This window comes from Xiphias gladius, chromosome 18, assembly GCF_016859285.1.
Source record: "Xiphias gladius isolate SHS-SW01 ecotype Sanya breed wild chromosome 18, ASM1685928v1, whole genome shotgun sequence".
Classification (NCBI taxonomy): domain Eukaryota; kingdom Metazoa; phylum Chordata; class Actinopteri; order Istiophoriformes; family Xiphiidae; genus Xiphias; species Xiphias gladius.
In genome coordinates, this window is record NC_053417.1 from 16,964,220 (window position 1) to 16,981,460 (window position 17,241).

Consider the following 17,241-nt stretch of genomic DNA (forward strand, 5'->3'; position numbering starts at 1 on the left):
ACATCTTTGAAGTGGTCTGCTAAGTGCTGTATTTGTGGTACCTCAGTGTGACTCATGGGCATGTAATTGTGTAATGGAGCCGAATAGAGTCTGCTGAGGAGGATATGACATCTTTCCTCTGTCACCACTGGTTACCACAGTATATGTAGTGTACTGTGGTATACTGAGGGGGGGCAACAAATGACTGTCCACAGGTACAGAGGAAACATACCACCCAATTGTAATCATACACACACAACCAGATGTACAAATTTACTCCCACAGGACTCAAGAGAATGCCTTGCGTAACACATCTTCGGAGCAGATACATGATGACTGTCCTCATCATCAAGCAGGATGTCGTAACGCAACAGCTGTGACAGACACACATGTAATCTGCCTACTTATTTAAACTCAGAAGCACAAACATATTCTCGTAGATAGCCAGGAACACACACCTCCTCTACCTGGGGCATTGACCCTAGGTACACTGTAAAAATAGGGTTAAAAAGGAAAAGGAGAACTTAGAAGCGCACATTTATGTGTATGGTAGACTGTGGCTTAATTTATGTATGGGTCTTTGTCTCTACAAAGTTCATCTGAATCACGCATCACAGGAGTCTCAAGCTCTAACTAGTGTTTAGGTACTGAAGGTATTTTAAGTTGTATAAACATAACGTGGCTGAACTCCAGACTCTTAAATCGCTTTTGAAATTAGGAGGGCATTAAATCAGTATGGTAAGGTAATGTGTGGATTTGAGTGAGGTGAGGGATAGCGGAAGAGGAGGAGGGAGGGTACATTCAAAATACACTTTGGACTCAATTAAAAATTGACCTGCATTGGAGTGTTTTTATTCCATCATTTAAGTCCCTGCAGAAATAACTGAATTGTGAAAATAAACATGCTGAACTCAGAATAAAGTTCTGCTGGTCTGGTGTTTTTAGTACAATTATCTGCATGCCGCATCTGGATTCTGGATTCTCCCATTCAAGGCCTTTAATAGGCCCCTCTCTCTGACATGGATTGGAGCAGCTAATCACACCATTCATCACAGAGCAGGACTAACGTGACACTTTTCGTCTCCCCACACCTTCACTGTTATTCCTTTTAATGCTCAGTATAATGGGAACACACACACACACACACTCATGCGCACACACGCGCCCACACATGGGGGCACACACACACAAACCTATATTAGACTTGTACCAGAGCAAGTGCTTTGGACTGCAGGCTTATTCTGGTTGACCTGGCCATTCACAATGTAAAATGGTTAAAAGAATTCTTAAAGTTTAAAAAAAATCCCATCAATAAATCCATAGTAAAAAAAAAAAAAATCCACAGATCGATCAACAGTGCGATAGATTAGGACCTTCTTCACGCGGTCCAATTTTACATCCATGGCTTAACAAATGTAATGATGAATTTTTGCATTTTAGTGAATGGCATCCCAAATCCATTACTTTATCTCTGGCTGTTTTAAATAGAGTGAAAAGGTGATGCACAGATTCATATATGGGCAAGGAATGTGGCGCAATGTGTTGCTGTTCATAAACAATTTGTCAGATTAACAGCCCTAAACCTACTCGGAGGATGGCCATCTTTGCACCACACAGCCAGACATGGAAACTCAGCAACATCGAATAACGTCCCAGCAGCCTCATAGCCACACTTTTCCTTATTTCATTCAGGATTAACTGCATGCAAACACAGCTTGAGAATTCTGTCTATCAGTCTATCAGTTTGTCAGTTTGTCACTAGAAATACGCAGAGTATAATTACAGTATTCTTTTCTATTTCAATGAATGATATAGTCGCCATTAAGAAAGAGACTGCATTTTTTAGAATACTTGGGCAATCTAAGAGGGTGATGGATGAAGTGCAGGGCCAATCTGGTGCAAGAAAATAGTGCGGTGAAAGGTTACGGCCAATAACCCCCACCTCTAAAGTGGAGATTTATCTTATCTGTGTACGCATCTCAAAAAGCCAAACACAGATCCATCTCTTTCTGACCACCACTGAGTCACTTCATCAAGGTTTGTTAAAATCCCATTCGTCAAGTTAACTCTTCTGAACCAACTGAGGAAAGACACAGTTTTGGTGTTTGATTAATCGCAAAAAAAAAACATAATGATGTAATACCTCTATTCTTACTATTGCTCTATATTATATTATATTCAAATTTACTATTCCAGTAAGTGCTGCAGTGACACACTCCCAGTTTACCCCAGATAAAGACAAGCCATTCACAAAACCCAAGTCAACTCTGTCTGTCTGACATTTTAGACATTGTCTGTAGCATTTGCTGCAATTGTTGACTTCTACAAGGAAGCTATGCCCAAATAATTACTTTAATTACTGCATGTTGTCTATTTATGACCAAAACGTACTATATGCTGCCTTGTGTGAAGACATGGCTGCCATATCCATCTCACCTGCATACCTTAGCACAGGTACAGACTTCCCATCTGAAAATTATAAATTTACCGTGGGATGTTCTGAGCCTGAATAAAACCTCTGAACCAAAGTGCCCGCCATGCTTCACTGCAAGCTAAATCACTTCCAGTCTCTAAATTAACACAGCAGATTACAGCACTGTCTGCCTGTGGCTGCTCTCTGAGTAGTACTGCTGGATTCTGCTGAGTGATGTCTTCCTAAAACAATAAAGAGGGGCATTATTATGATTAGCCAGCCTGTAAACTTTGTCTCCCACATACTCACTCAGTGATTGTGTGTGTATGGTGTGTGTGTGCGCGCATGTGTGTGTGTGTCTGTGTGTGTGTGTTTGTGTGTGTGTGTCTGCATGTGTGTGCTGATTAATAATACTAACAGTCTTTGAACCCGTATCACACTGGAGTATTTAATCACATCTAATTTGAGTGGCCATTTGGCATCCGATGTAGAACACACTTGCAATGCAGATAAATCTAGTAGGATTCATCTATCTGACACACACACACACACACACACACACACACACACACACACACACACACACACACACACACACACACACACACACACACACACACACACAAAGACAAATGCTTGAACTGTATCTACTGGCTGATCTTGAACGGGTGAAGCCTCTCTTTTTCCTCCCTTCTTGTCTCACTCCCTGCTTAACTTAGACTTGGCATGTTCTTGGACAAAAAGAGGATTATCTTCATTTCCTATCTGATTGAAAGGGTGACGATAAACTTGTGATTAGTCTTCATAAAAGTCAGACCCCATGCAGTGAGAAGTCAAAAGGCACTCCAATAAAAGGGCAAATAAGTCCCAGTGCTGGATCTCCAAAAAACTCATCTACTTTATTTTTTCTATTCTATGAGATAACAATATTTTTGCTGATAATATAAAAATGATGCTCACATAAACAGCATTTATATACATTTCACATGTCTCATATTTAATAGTGTTGCGAGAGAGAGTGTAAAGCTCTGTAGAATAGCATAGGCTGGACTGACATCTTATTTACAAAGGGCGAAATTCTCAGCTGGACTACAACATGTGATTCCAATTGAACCTTCATGGTCCCTGGGAAACATTGAGACATTTGGATCTACAGAGATGGGAGATGGATGGCTAAAGTACATGATCATGCGATGAAAGGTGGGAGGGAAGGGGGGGGGGGGGTGTCAGCAGAGACACTATGGAAAGAAAAAAAAGAATGCAAAGACTGGAAGAAGAAAAGGGTAAGGAGACGTGATCATTCAGGACAAAAGAAATAAAAATGAGGAAAGAAGACTTTGATGAAGACATCTTTAAGGTGGGTCTCCTGTCGAAGGACTCTGATGTCACAGGGTAGATGGGAGACTGGCAGCCCAGACAGATTTCTGGGTGATGAGGGGTTAAGATGGGGTCAAGAGTGAACAAAAAACACACGCATTCGTACATTTGTGTAAAACAAATTCGAAAGAAGATGTGAAGTGATGTATACTGTAGCTATGAAGGGGTAGAGATAGCACGACAGAGCCAATAGGTCAAGAATAAAAACAATCAAGAAAAGAAGAGATGACAAGAGAATAGAACAGGGGAAGGTATGTGTTAGACAAGACTGACTGTCACCTTTGCTGCAGAAAAGAGGGAAGAAAAGAAGAGGATGAAGAGAAGAAAGGAGCAAAGGTAAAGATTTAAGAGTCCCAGCCTACCCTAAATCACTTCAACGTACTCCATGTTGTTATTGCTAGGCGTCACGGTTGAGGGATATGTGTTTATAATTTGTGTTATGACTTACTTGAAATTATGAGTGTGTAGAGTCAGCAGGACAGAAACAGATGCGTCCATGTGATGCCCGAGGGAACCATCAATACTGTCTGCCCCTAAGTGCAGTGTGTGTGCATGTGTGCGTGCATTTGCCTGTCTGTGCATACGTTTATGCTTTCATGTCCTTATGTGCATTTGTGATGTATTTTGTTAGCAGGAACATGGGGAGCCTACTAATATCCTTTCCCAGAACATCCATAATGCGTCCTTCTAGTTTGTGATCATGCATTTCCACCACTTAACTGTCCAGCTCTGCAGAAACATTCCTCGGGCATTTTATGGCCGTTCCTTGATTGTGAGTGTGTGAAGGTGCAGCACAAAGCCGGGGGCCCCTGGCTAGGCTGTACTAGAGGCCTGTGGTGAGAGCAAGCAGAGGACATGAGAATTGGGCATGGTTGAGTGACGCTATTATTTATGGCCTTGGAAGACTGTGTTATTTACAACTGAGGAGGTAGGGAAAATGTCTATTTCCAACATAAAACACATGCTCTGGCTTCATTTGGTAAGCTTACTGCAAAGCCCATTGAGATGGTAAATCTGTGTTTCAACTCTCCATGTGGGTTAAATACATTTTTATGAGGTCCAAGTTTTGGCTACCATAGTTAGGATTAGCTCCATGCTAACATGTAGCAGCTAACCTGCAGCCACATGCCAGTGTTTTCCTTTATCTAACTTAATCTGTGAGATAGGATTTATCCATACTTAACACAGAAAAAATTTGCATGCTTGTTTGGAAATTCATGTCAACTCCAATATTCCTCTTGAGCAGTTATATTAGACGTTACATGCTAATCCTGAGCTTCAAGCAAGAATGCTAAACTATACATGCTAACCTTGAGCTGTGCTTCCCAAGAAACACCAATGACAGCAGATGGTTCTACCAGAACTTGGCCTAGTTGTGTGTGTTTTCACTTCACTAATAAAATATACAACCCACTTACTCTGCTCAGCCCCACTCCCGCACAAGTGCGATGACTGGTGGTAGTGGCGGTGGTGATGGGGTGGTGGTACGCGGGGGGGTCTAATTGAAAGAGTATGTATCAGTTTTACAGCAACAAGGGGGGAAATACGAAGGGACAAAAATCAACAAATCTGCCAAAACTAGCCAAATGTTTAGAGTGGGAGCAGGGATGAGGAGAGATGGCTGACTGCTTCCAGAGATGAGCAGGACCAGACGACCACCGCTGCATTCCAGTCAGAGAGAGGGGAGAGAGACAGAGACCCAGACAGACAGGAACAGAGAGAGAGAGAGAGAGGGAGAGAGAGAGACCAGGTGGCTGTGCACGTGTGTTTTTGTGTGTGCATGTGTGTGCGTGTGTGTGTGCGCATGTGGGTGTGTTCACTTGTAAATGCAGACAAATGAGATAAAGGGAGCATTCTAACTTCCTCTCAAAACTTACTCTATCTTGTCAAGGCAAAGACAATATCTAAAAGACACAAGGACGTAATTTATATTTAACATAATATATTTTAAAGAAATTGTTAAAAATTTCATAAAATATGTTTATTTGCCTTCTTTCCAAGAAAGTGAGATAAGAAGATTGATGTTAATCTCAATTTTTGCATGAGTGCGGAGCTAGGCTCAGGATAATTAGCTTGATTTAGCATAAGGACTGGAAGCAGGGGAAGCAGATAGCCTGGCTCTCTCCAAAGGTCAGAATTATGCTTACCAACTCCTCTGAAGCTGATTAATGAACCTGATGTATCTTGTCTTTCAAACCATTAATAAAAAAAATTTAAAGTTACAGGCTGATAGGTAAGAACAACAGGGCACAGTGACTGCGCCTGTGCATCCCCTCTGTCTTGTTGTCACTGTGCGGTTGCCAAGTTTGGTACCATTGGGTCTGTACACCAACACCAAAACTTGTGCTCACTGACCATGTCTGGCAACACACACTATAGCCGGAGATGAACTGGGTAGATTAAGAAATAGTTTTTTGTCAAAATATACAGCTGCTCTTACACATAGTTCCCCTTAAAATCGCTAATTGATGTTTTTATATGTTCTGTTCATGTAAGGATTAAGCAAATAAGATACATCATGTAAGTAAGACAGCTTTGGAGGTGTTGGCAGATGTATTTTTGACTTTGGACAGAGCCAGGTTACCAGTTTCCCCATTTTCTTGTCTTAATAGCTCAGCTAAACACATTTGAGTCTTGCTCTATTGAACGTACAGACATAAGACTGATATCAATCCTCTCATCTGACTCTTTGAACAAAAAAAAAAAAGCATATTCCCTAAAATGTTGAATGATTCAAGCACAGACTGCCATCAGTCTGATAGAATGACCAGTGGGGGTTTTGTCCTCTCTCACATTGCATCACCTTCTGAGGATCAGCGAGAGGTCGGTGGATGCCTGTTTTTGTAAAAACCGGATGGATAAATAAACAAGGCTTCCTGGGATGTCAGCGAAGATTATGACGTCACCAGCTGTTTTTTCGAATTTGGATGACCTTGGGTGTCTCCATGTGTGCCCGTGTTGGCTTGAGTGCGTGTGTAGGCGTACTTTTTCATGTGTAACCTGGCTCTTTCACATTAATGTGAGAAAAACATAATCCAAATCAGATTAGTCAAAGCCTCTGCCAATCTCCAGAATTGTCTGGCACAAAGTGGGCCTACACAGTTTCAAAAAATAAGGTGAGCTCTGACCCTAAACCTCCAGGGATCCAACCAATAGCCAAGCAGCGATTTTCATTCTCTTAAAGGGGAGGTTTGTTTTCTGTCTTTATCGTCGCTCAGCTGACTGACACTGTCTCCCGAAGGCACAAGACACAAGAGAGGAGGTTCTGTACAGCACCATTCACGTGTAGGGCTCCCCTGCCTCACAGTCTTGTAATTTATATTTAACACACAGTTAGGCACAAGCACAGGCAGAGACACACACACATACAGCAGCTGGGTTGTTTAAAGCTCCCTGTCATCTGAGAGAGAGAGGTGAGGGTCACAGAATGAGTAACACTGCTCCAGTCACACTACTGTAAGAACACGCACACAGAGGGAGGGGGGGAACATACACACATGCAGCGTGTTAAGAAAGAGCACTAAGGCCTCAGTATAAACACTGATGAGTTATGCACCCCCCCCTTGTCTGTCTCTGATCCTACCAGAGCACTGTCCCACAACCCCCCCCTCCCCATTCATACAATATGTGGCAACGGAGAGGGTGTTTTGTTGAGGTAACATTATATGAACGTATAGTCACTCATCACGTACACATATGCTATTGCAAGACTGCAAAATCGATGAATTGATATTTAGTGTCAGGATATAGTGAAAAATCATAATTTCCCAGAGCCCACTGTGACATATTTTAATTTCATCTTTTGTGTGCCCAAAGAGCAAGAGCAAATTGTTCAACATTTTTACTTCCTAAACTACTTTTGCTCTCAACCAATTATCAGAATTTTCTCTCGACTGATAAATTGATTATTCAACTCATCATTTTAGCAAGTAACACACTCGCCAGTTCCCTTTCTATGTGATATAATCATAAACAAAGTAAGCTATCTTTTTATAACGCCAAATGATAACATCCCAGAAACAAACAGGAGCATAATTAGTTTTCTCTCTCTCTCTCTCTTTCTGTACTGGGGTGAGAGGAGTTACAGTAAAGCCTCTACTCTAAACTGTCAGTAACGTAAACTGAGAATACCAGGAGGACGCCTTCTGCGTTCCTTCATTTAAAATTGAGGTCCTCTGTATTGTCTTGTGTGTTCTACTGAGTTAAAATAACCTCTCTGTCAAGTTCATCATAGGCTCTTGGACAGGAAGGTCACCACATTATATGGTCTTTTTCTCTCTCCATCCTCATTCCATCCATCCTTCTCTCCCTCCTGTCTTTCACTAATCAAAGAGAGGAGCCACTCATCGGGGGAGAGAATGGCATCACCTCCGCCTTGGACTTGGACCTCTCTATCATTCGACTTCGCTCTCCCTCTATCATTCTCTATTTGGCTCTGTCGTGCCCTGTACTCACTCCAGAGTGGGGCTAAATATTAAGTTCAAGGAGGTTATGCAAACACGTTGAAACAGCCATCCTTGGCCTAAGTATTACCCTGAACCCTTCAATTACCCGCCTTGCTTTCCTCTCTCCCCATTCCTCCTGACTTTCCTGTCCTCAGTACGGGTTCTCTCACTCCGGTCATCTAACTGCAGCCTGGAAATACAGCGCACACTCATGACGTGGGGCCAAAAAGCCTTAAAATATCAGGGGCAGAGAGTACAACATAGTGGCGCACTATTACACATGCACACACACAAATGTGCATCCAAAAGACACACGTACACACAAACCGATGAAAGATGGGTCCAGAAAACAGTGGGAGTGAGTACCCCTGGTGTATTTTCTGTGTTCCAAATGTAGGGCCTGGCGGTGGACCACAGCTGCACCACAGCCGACATGCGGTGGAATGAGAGGCCACCACACTCACTTCCCTTGAAGGAGCCATAGAAACACATACACATTCAGGCGATTACAGAATAACACACACACACGCTCAGACACACATATCCACACATGTTCAACAATTTCCTGGATAGCCCTGTCAGGACGATGGGAGTCCATGTTTAAAAAGTGGTTTGAGGTGAAGGGACAGGTCTGTATGGGCTGTTTCCCACAATGCTTTGCCAGACAATTACACAACCCAATTAATGTGGTTACTACAGCACAACTAGGACTTTGGTCTGTGTGCAAGCCGAGTGTGCATGTAGGCGTGCGTGAGAGAGAAGATGTGTGTATGCTCCTTTGGCCTGTATTACTCTCAGAATTATAGCTTTCCTTGGAGCTTGGACTAGTCGATTTCCCGTCAGTGTGTAAAGGACACACAAGGTCACACTAACATTCACCCCACACTCCATCAGCCAATCAGAGTTATTTCCAATCACAGCCGCATGAGCTCAACTATTATAAAAGCTGCATATCTGGAAAACTACATAGAATATGTTGTGTATCTTTCCAGCACAGAGCTCTGTTTCTTTCATAGCATGAAACCTGAACCATAACTAAATGATGAGAGAGATGTTTTTTTTAAAAAGTAAAACAGGGTTTTGAAACTTAATTATATAGTGTACACATTTTTCACAGTTACTGCAACATAAATCCTTAAACAATGTGACCAGTGCTAAAAATACAGTATATGTAAGATATTCTGTCACACTCTGTAATACACCCTTTCACAGACTCCTGTGTTAACAAATTTTTGATCGGACAAACCTTTCTAACTTTGCTGAAATTGTTACCACCTAGGTGAAATAGTACAATACTACAATGTAAAAAACCTCCATTACAAGTATTAGTCCCACACTCAAAATTTCATTTATGTAAAGGACCAGAAGTATTGTATGTATAACTACAGTAAAATTAAGTAAAGTGTCAAAAGTAGATATGCTCACTATGCAGAATGGCCCAAGTGTTACACTCTTATTATTCTATACTTTTTTAAATTTTTGTGTGATTATATTATTTTTTCTCGGGGTAGCATTTTAATGTTGTAACTTTTTGAAGAGGAGCTTATTTAAATTAATTTATCTACTGTTGGCTGAGTTAAAATATGATGATCATGATGAAGCCTTGATGCAATAACTCACAACTATATGTGTGTATATATATATATATATATATATATATATATATACACATAATATTATAAAAATGCAGTGGAGTCAAAAAGTATAGTATTTCCCTCTGATGTGTATTGGACTCAAAGAATTAAGAAACTACGGAAGTATGAGTGTCGTTAAGTACTGTGCTTGAGTAAATGTACTTACCACCTGCATGTACAAAGCTGCATGCAAGTGGAGTACCACACAGACTGAGCACATACGCTTGCAATACACACACATCTGCTAATAATTAGCAAATCTGGGATTCCAACATTGGCTAATAGTTTTCTTTTAATGAAGGATGGTAAAATGTAAGTTTAAAAAAAAACTGCTCTGCCTTGTGTTGAAGCAGCAAGAACCACATGCTTTCTTTACTGTCTGCTACACAAACACACTCTGACCACATAACTTATATAGACTTCATTAGCCCGGCTTTAAAGCACTTTAAAGTGTGGAGGGGGAAAATACTTTCAAAGCAAGAAATCATGAAAAAGAGACAGAGATGCAGACACAGAGACGGACAGTTTTTCTCTCTCTCTCACACACACACACACACACACACACACACACACACACACACACACACACACACACACACACACACACACATACGCACACACACACACACACGTACTTGTCTTACATTAGTTGTGAGGACACACTAATTGACATAATGCATTCCCTGGCCCCCTACTCTTACCTTGACCATCACAAATAAATGCCTAACCCTAATCCTTATCCTAACCCTAAAACCAAGTCTTAACCCTCAAACAGCCCTTTGAAGTTGTGAGGACCAGCCAAAATGTCCTCACAATGCCAAAATGTCCAAAGCAGAATTTGTCCACACAACCATAGTATGACATGCGCAGGCACACACACATGCACGCGCGCGCACGCACGCACACACACACACACACACACACACACACACACACACACACACACACACACACACACACACACACACAGAGAATTGGCTGGGTGAGGGTGCTGATTAGAGGAGCTGTTGCAAGGCCTGGACAGGTCTGCTGTATATTTAGACAGATCAGTGAGGATCATAAGATCAAAGAGTGACATGATTACTACTTTGCCTTCTGATAAAAAAAACCTCACTATTATTTCCCTGTCAATACACACAGTAATACACACATTGGGAAGTTCACACATATCTGAGCACATTCACAGACAAACACTCAGATAAATTTACAGTTGTGGCTTCCAGCATTAAAAAACACACTGAGCTGAACACAGGTAGATGCAAGACCACACGCGCACACACACACAGACAGACATATAGACCCACACCGCTCTATAATCTGGGTAATTTGTACGTTGAAGCTAGTGTAGACAGATCATGCCTCTGGTACATTGAACCTGTTGTGTCATTGCATGTGCTTGTTCGGCAGTTGGTGTGAATTCCCAATAGAAAAATACCCTTACTTGTCAAGCATAGTTGAGAATAAGCTTCGTGTGAGGAGACACATTCAAACAACTCGAGCTCTTGTCATAATGGCAGCAGAAGTGTGTGCCCTGTCATCACTGCGGCAAAAAAGTACACTTGCTCTTTGACCTTTCTGCTCCCTGCCTCTGGTTTTCTTACTGGACTGAGTACAGTTTCCTTTAGTCCTTGTTATGTTGTTTCTGCGGTCTGCTTTTTCTCACAAACTTGCATCAAAATATAAACCGATCCAAAGACAACACACACACAAATAAACGTAGACTGATTTGAACTGTGATAATGGCTCAGCCGACCCGCCCACACCTGTGCATGGATTCCAGAATACATCTGGTTTTTAATAAAGAGACCAGTGGTGGTGTGCAATCAGGTGCTGCTGAAAGACTCACTGATTTCCAGATAGATAACAAACACATACACAGCCAAGCCAGCTCTCTTGGTAGATTACATCACAGTTATTTTAACAATGGCTTCCACTCAGTGCTTTTGCTGGCTATGGTTACATACAAGAGTGTGTACGTGCGTTAACAAATTGTTTAATTTCTTTTGCCAGTTCTTAATTCTTAAATGATCATTCTGTGGTCACTTGAATTTGACGCTCAGAGTTTACGGAAGGAATTTAAGTTTGTTATAATGCTGCACTAAATACACTGTATGTCAGAGTTCTTAAAATTGATACATAAATGCAAAATGTAGAAACAAAGTCAAAATGTGGTTGTGTTTATATGCAGAAGAATGACAGGGCTTGATGCATCTGCCTCCATGTGCATGAGTGTGTGTGTGTGCGCATGCTGTGACCAGGCAGGTATTACAGAGTATTACGATGTTTTGTTTTGTGTAAAGACGCCGATGCGCCCCAGTGTCATTGGAGAGGTGTAGGTGAGAGTGGGTTCATTAACTAAACAAGTTCCGCATGTACGCTCACATTTGCACAGTCTCTTTTTCACTCTCTCTCTCTCTCACACACAACATACACACACACACACACACACACACACACACACACACACACACACACACACACACACACACACACACACACACACACACAAACAAAACTTTAGACTGACCAGGAAACCCTTGCTGACCTTACATCAGTCCCATTTGTGAATAACATTCAGCTATGACTCACAACATTACATCTTCACAGGTGTACCCCACATATGGAAGAGAAGATTCAAACTTCATCTCATTTTGCTGACGTATGGGTCCCAGATTGAACTCAACATCAATTTCCTCATACAGATCTACAAATAATCATCAATAACAATAATTGACGATAAATTCAAATGTACAGGATTGGACTGTATTCTCTATCGCCGACTATTAGAAGCAGACAAACACTATAATACCATTTCGCAAGTAACAAAATGACTTCCTGTGGAATTCTTTACAATTCTGACCTAAACACTTACAGACTGCAAGCTTATGCTACGGTATAAGCAGGTGCTGCAGGTGGTTCCCAGTGTGCCTTTAACTTTAATTGACTGATCATACAGTTACAGCACATGACTTACCTATATACAGGATGTCTTCCCATCCTGACTCTGAGCACAATCTAACACTGAATCTGACTAGAGTGTAAAGACACAGTCCTGGACCTCCTCTGGCCCCTGCTTTGTCTGGCCCCCTCTTTGTCTTGTGATGATTTGTTTAGGTGTGTGTAAGATGTAAATATCTTGAACATGGTGTTGTTTTTAGGTCTCCTGCCACTGTTAGATACAACAGAGAGAATTCTGGTGTGTTTTTGTGTTTCCTGGACTTTGAAGGAGAAACCTACTGGGATAGGGAATATTACAGAGAAAGTGAAAGATAATCAGATTTTGAAAAACAATTGATAAAAAACAGCCTTCAACACTCACAACTCAAAAAATACTGGATCATTTTACAACTACACTGTGATGGCATGGCATGCATTAAAAAACAGCTCCCATACTTGTGCAGAGGATGGGCCGGAGACCACCTCAGAGCTCCAGAAGATCCAAAATGGACTCTGCTGGGAAGGGTAGAGACACACGTACAAACATTTTGACATGAAAATCTGTCTGTGTCACAGAACATCAACTTTAAAAGGAGGTGAGGAGCACGTGAGGAATATGAGTTAGCAAGCAAGAAAAAAATGTTTATTGCTCTTTTATCTGCAGTCATGCAGTCAGACATACCAGCAAGCTGCTTAGAGGTTTTGGGAAACACTGGCACGAAACACACTGACATGTCAAGATGTCTGCAGTGTGGCGTGCGTGCAGATACATGTAGGCTTGTGCTTCTGTGTGAATGCGTTTGAATGGATTTAGTGTTTATTCTGCGTGTGTATTGTTTATGCCAATGTTTCTGTGTGCATGCGCATATGTTTATTGTGCACCAGGCTCCCAAAGTGACATGTCAGGACACTGAATGTCACGAAACTGAGACACTCTGAGTCTGATAAACAAACCATGCCAGGAGGAGGATCTAAACAATGTCCCGCAATTGCTTTATTACTCAGTGTTTGCCCTAGGTGTCATGTTACTGAAGTCTTCAACACCATAAAAGCTGCCTCTATGGTTCAGCACTGTGTTTGTGTGTGTGTGTTTGCTCTGGCAGAGGCTCCCCCGTGACTGGTTATATTGGACATGCTCAAACAAAGCTAAACACACAACAGGAGCCGCAAGCAATTAGGGCCTGCCATAGTGCATAACTCTTCTCTGAACACCCTCCGTTTCCCACTCACCATCCACTAGTCTCTGCTACCATGAGCCGCCATCCACGACACACACACTCACATATCAGTCTCAGCAACGTTTGCATGCTCCCTCTGTGCCGGCATCCTGTGTGGCATCAGTGGCAATAATACTGTTTGTGTGTATGTCATCTTCAGCATTAAACAACCTCAGTGGGCAGAACAACTCTGACTGGCACAAGAATGCATGTAATACTAGCAGGCAGCCTAATCCCCTCGATTAATACACATTAGGATGGTTTAGCAGAGAGCGGGTGGGCCCTGTGTCTCCATTTCATTCCGTCATTGGGACAAATTTGTCTCAATCCACATGGTGAGGATACAGCTATTTACTCTCCTGCCTGTACTATTGTTTGACAAAGTTTAAACCAAATTTTTTAATTCTTATTTCTCAGTTTGGTTCTTAACTCACTTCTGCACAGTAGATGATTAAGACACCCTGTTGTGGCAGAGCAAAGCCAGTCACAGTGACTGATGGGCATCCAGTTAGAATCAGATCCTCTGGAGCCTGAGCAGAGGGTGATATCTCACTTCCTGTGGCTTGGAAAGCAGACACAGTGAAGATCTGTTTCCAATCAGACCTTCACTGATTCACCCCCCACCCTCACCCTCTCGTTCACTCTCTTTGTCTTTCCGTCTCTCTCTTGCCGTATTTGGGTGTCTCTTCAGCCTTTTGTCACTAAACACCTCATAAGGGGACCTCTGTTTCTGCAAAAAGTGAAGCAAGACAGGATGGAGAGATGGAGCAGTGTTGCAGTTGTAGAGAGGTTGTTGGGGTAGGGAGTGCATATTTGTGTTTTGGGGCTACGTCTGTCCCAGTTGCTTACTAATAAAACTAATTATTGCCATCTGCCCAGCGAACAGATACCTGAATTCTTGTTTTTTCATTTCACCGAGTAACTAGGCCATTATTGCAGCCAAGCCTGTGTGCCACTTTTTTAAACCAAACCATTACTTTAAGCTTGAATCAGAATGAATGAAATGCAGAATTTGCTCAGATATTGTTGAAAAAGCCACAATGATGGACTCTACATGTGTGTGTGAGTGTATGTGTATTTCTGTGAATATGTGCATATATATGTATCGTACAAGAACAATGACACTGTCCTTGTTGCCTACTTGCACCACAAACACACACAGCAATGTTTTTGAGTGCCGACATACGTATGTGCACTTGCAATGAAATGCTCATCAATTTGTGAGTATTTCAAGGGAGTGCATACCTCTCTATGTTTGTCCTATGTGTGTAAACCTTTTGTAGTGGCGAGCGTAGCTCTCCTGTTACACACACACATGTTCTTTATGGGCTGGCTAATGGAGCTGAGCTCTTCCTGCCTCTGTGATGTGGTTTACTGTTGTTTGATGTGCTCAGGAATCCTGCATAGGAGAGCACCCCAAGCTGATCTTATCACATAAAAGCTCTTGCAATGGAAGAAGACACTCAACTCTCTTTTTTTAACTTAATAGAGATCTGTGTCCCTGTGAGGCCGTGTGTGTGTGTGTGTGTGTGTGTATGTGTGTGTGTGTGTGTGTGTGTGTGTGTGTGTGTGTGTGAGTAACTAAGCGCGTGTTCACATGCACATCATTTCTCTAATTCAATCGAGTGTGTAACCCAAGGCCAAACACACACATTTGATTTCAGTTTCAAATGCTGAACCCAGAGACCCATAGCTACAATGAACCAGAGACATGTCAGATATGTCAGTGCACGCTACTGTGAGTGTGTATGTGTGTGTGTTTGTGTGTGTGACGGAGGTAGAGGGAGAGTAAGAAAGAAAATGAAACAAGACTAGGTCAAAACTTAGTATATGCCTGGACTACCCTTTATCTGTTTGCTTCTCTCCTACTCTCTGTGCTCACATATACATTATTCTAATACAGCCAAATTCCCAATAAAGCTGTTCTCATTTACATGTTTTATCTGTTTCTGTTGTCAGACAACGGAACAAGTATGAAATAGTGACTGAATCGCGGTCCATTAAGTCTACATGCTAACCAGCAGTCGCTTCCAAGCCATTTCCAGGATGCTGCTCTGCACTGCTAAAATCCTGATTTAATAAATGCGACTTCGCCCAACAAAATCACCATACACTTAAGTTTAAGACAATTATTCCGCTGTATTTAATTGTGAAATGATCACTCAGAGAGAAGGTTAGAAACTCATTCACGTCTATGCTGCCTGGCGGTCAACTGAATGAGACGCATAGAGAGGTGAGCATACTGGTGACTCTCTTTTACAGAAAGTAGCTAAGGTTTGTCCAAAAAGTCCCAAGAGTTGCTGTCAGGTGCGTTTGTGAAGAAAAGTTGCTAAAGGGGCATAAAAAGTCGGTGAAACTAGTGACAAAGGTGCTAAGTTGGCAACACTGCCTGTAATCACCCCCCTGAAACTCTTTTCGCCAATTCATTTTGAAAGAGCAACCGCGAATGCGGAAACTCCACTGGTGTAACGTCAATACTCAGTCATGCGGCATTCAGCTGACCAGTGGTTGAACTCTAACACACACTCACTCACTCACTCATTCACTCACTCACTCAGTCATGGACATTCGTGTTTATAGGGCTGGCCGCACTGTTGCAGTCCAGCCAAAAACAGGGGTTTTACTTTTGTTATTTCTTTTCTGATTTCACATTGTAATGATATCATGCGTGAGGACTGTATATTTTAGTGACACGCATTTAAGTGCACCTGCTTAGTTCGTTTTTTCCTCTTATTTTCTTTTTCTTACTTCCATTTGTATATCAAGTCAACCAAAAGATCCGGCCCACTGTTGGTCACTTTTACATTTAACATTCATCAGGTAAAGCTCTTTGACCTGATTAAGGTCTGAAGACAGACACATTGTAAACTAGAAAATGCGCTCAGTAGAGTGCAGACCTCCACCAAAGCCATTGTGAAACAACATACACCAGACTGCAGAGAAAAAAATTGTAATTCATAGGAAATGATCCGACTCAAAAATGTGTGCCCCGAAATTTAACGGGTTCTTCCCAACAAACAAACAGACACGGGTGAATACATAACATCCTTGGCAGAGGTAATAAAGTACATTGATCAACAGTGTGCAGGATCTTTTCGCTCTTTCACAATCACAGTTTTTGATCCAGTGCATCAGCTTATAATATTTGTATAGAAAGTAAAATGCTGCCATTAATTCAACAATTTAGATGTACGTTACACATGAACCCCACTTTTTTTTTAAAGGTTTCTTAAAGGTAT

General features: G+C 41.8%; 1 protein-coding gene across 1 annotated transcript in view; it reads right to left on the reverse strand.

The window, feature by feature from the left end:
- Positions 1–17,241, reverse strand: part of LOC120804055 (ERC protein 2-like) — a 147,238-nt gene that overhangs the window by 43,965 nt on the left and 86,032 nt on the right. The gene's annotated exons all lie outside the window — the stretch shown is intronic.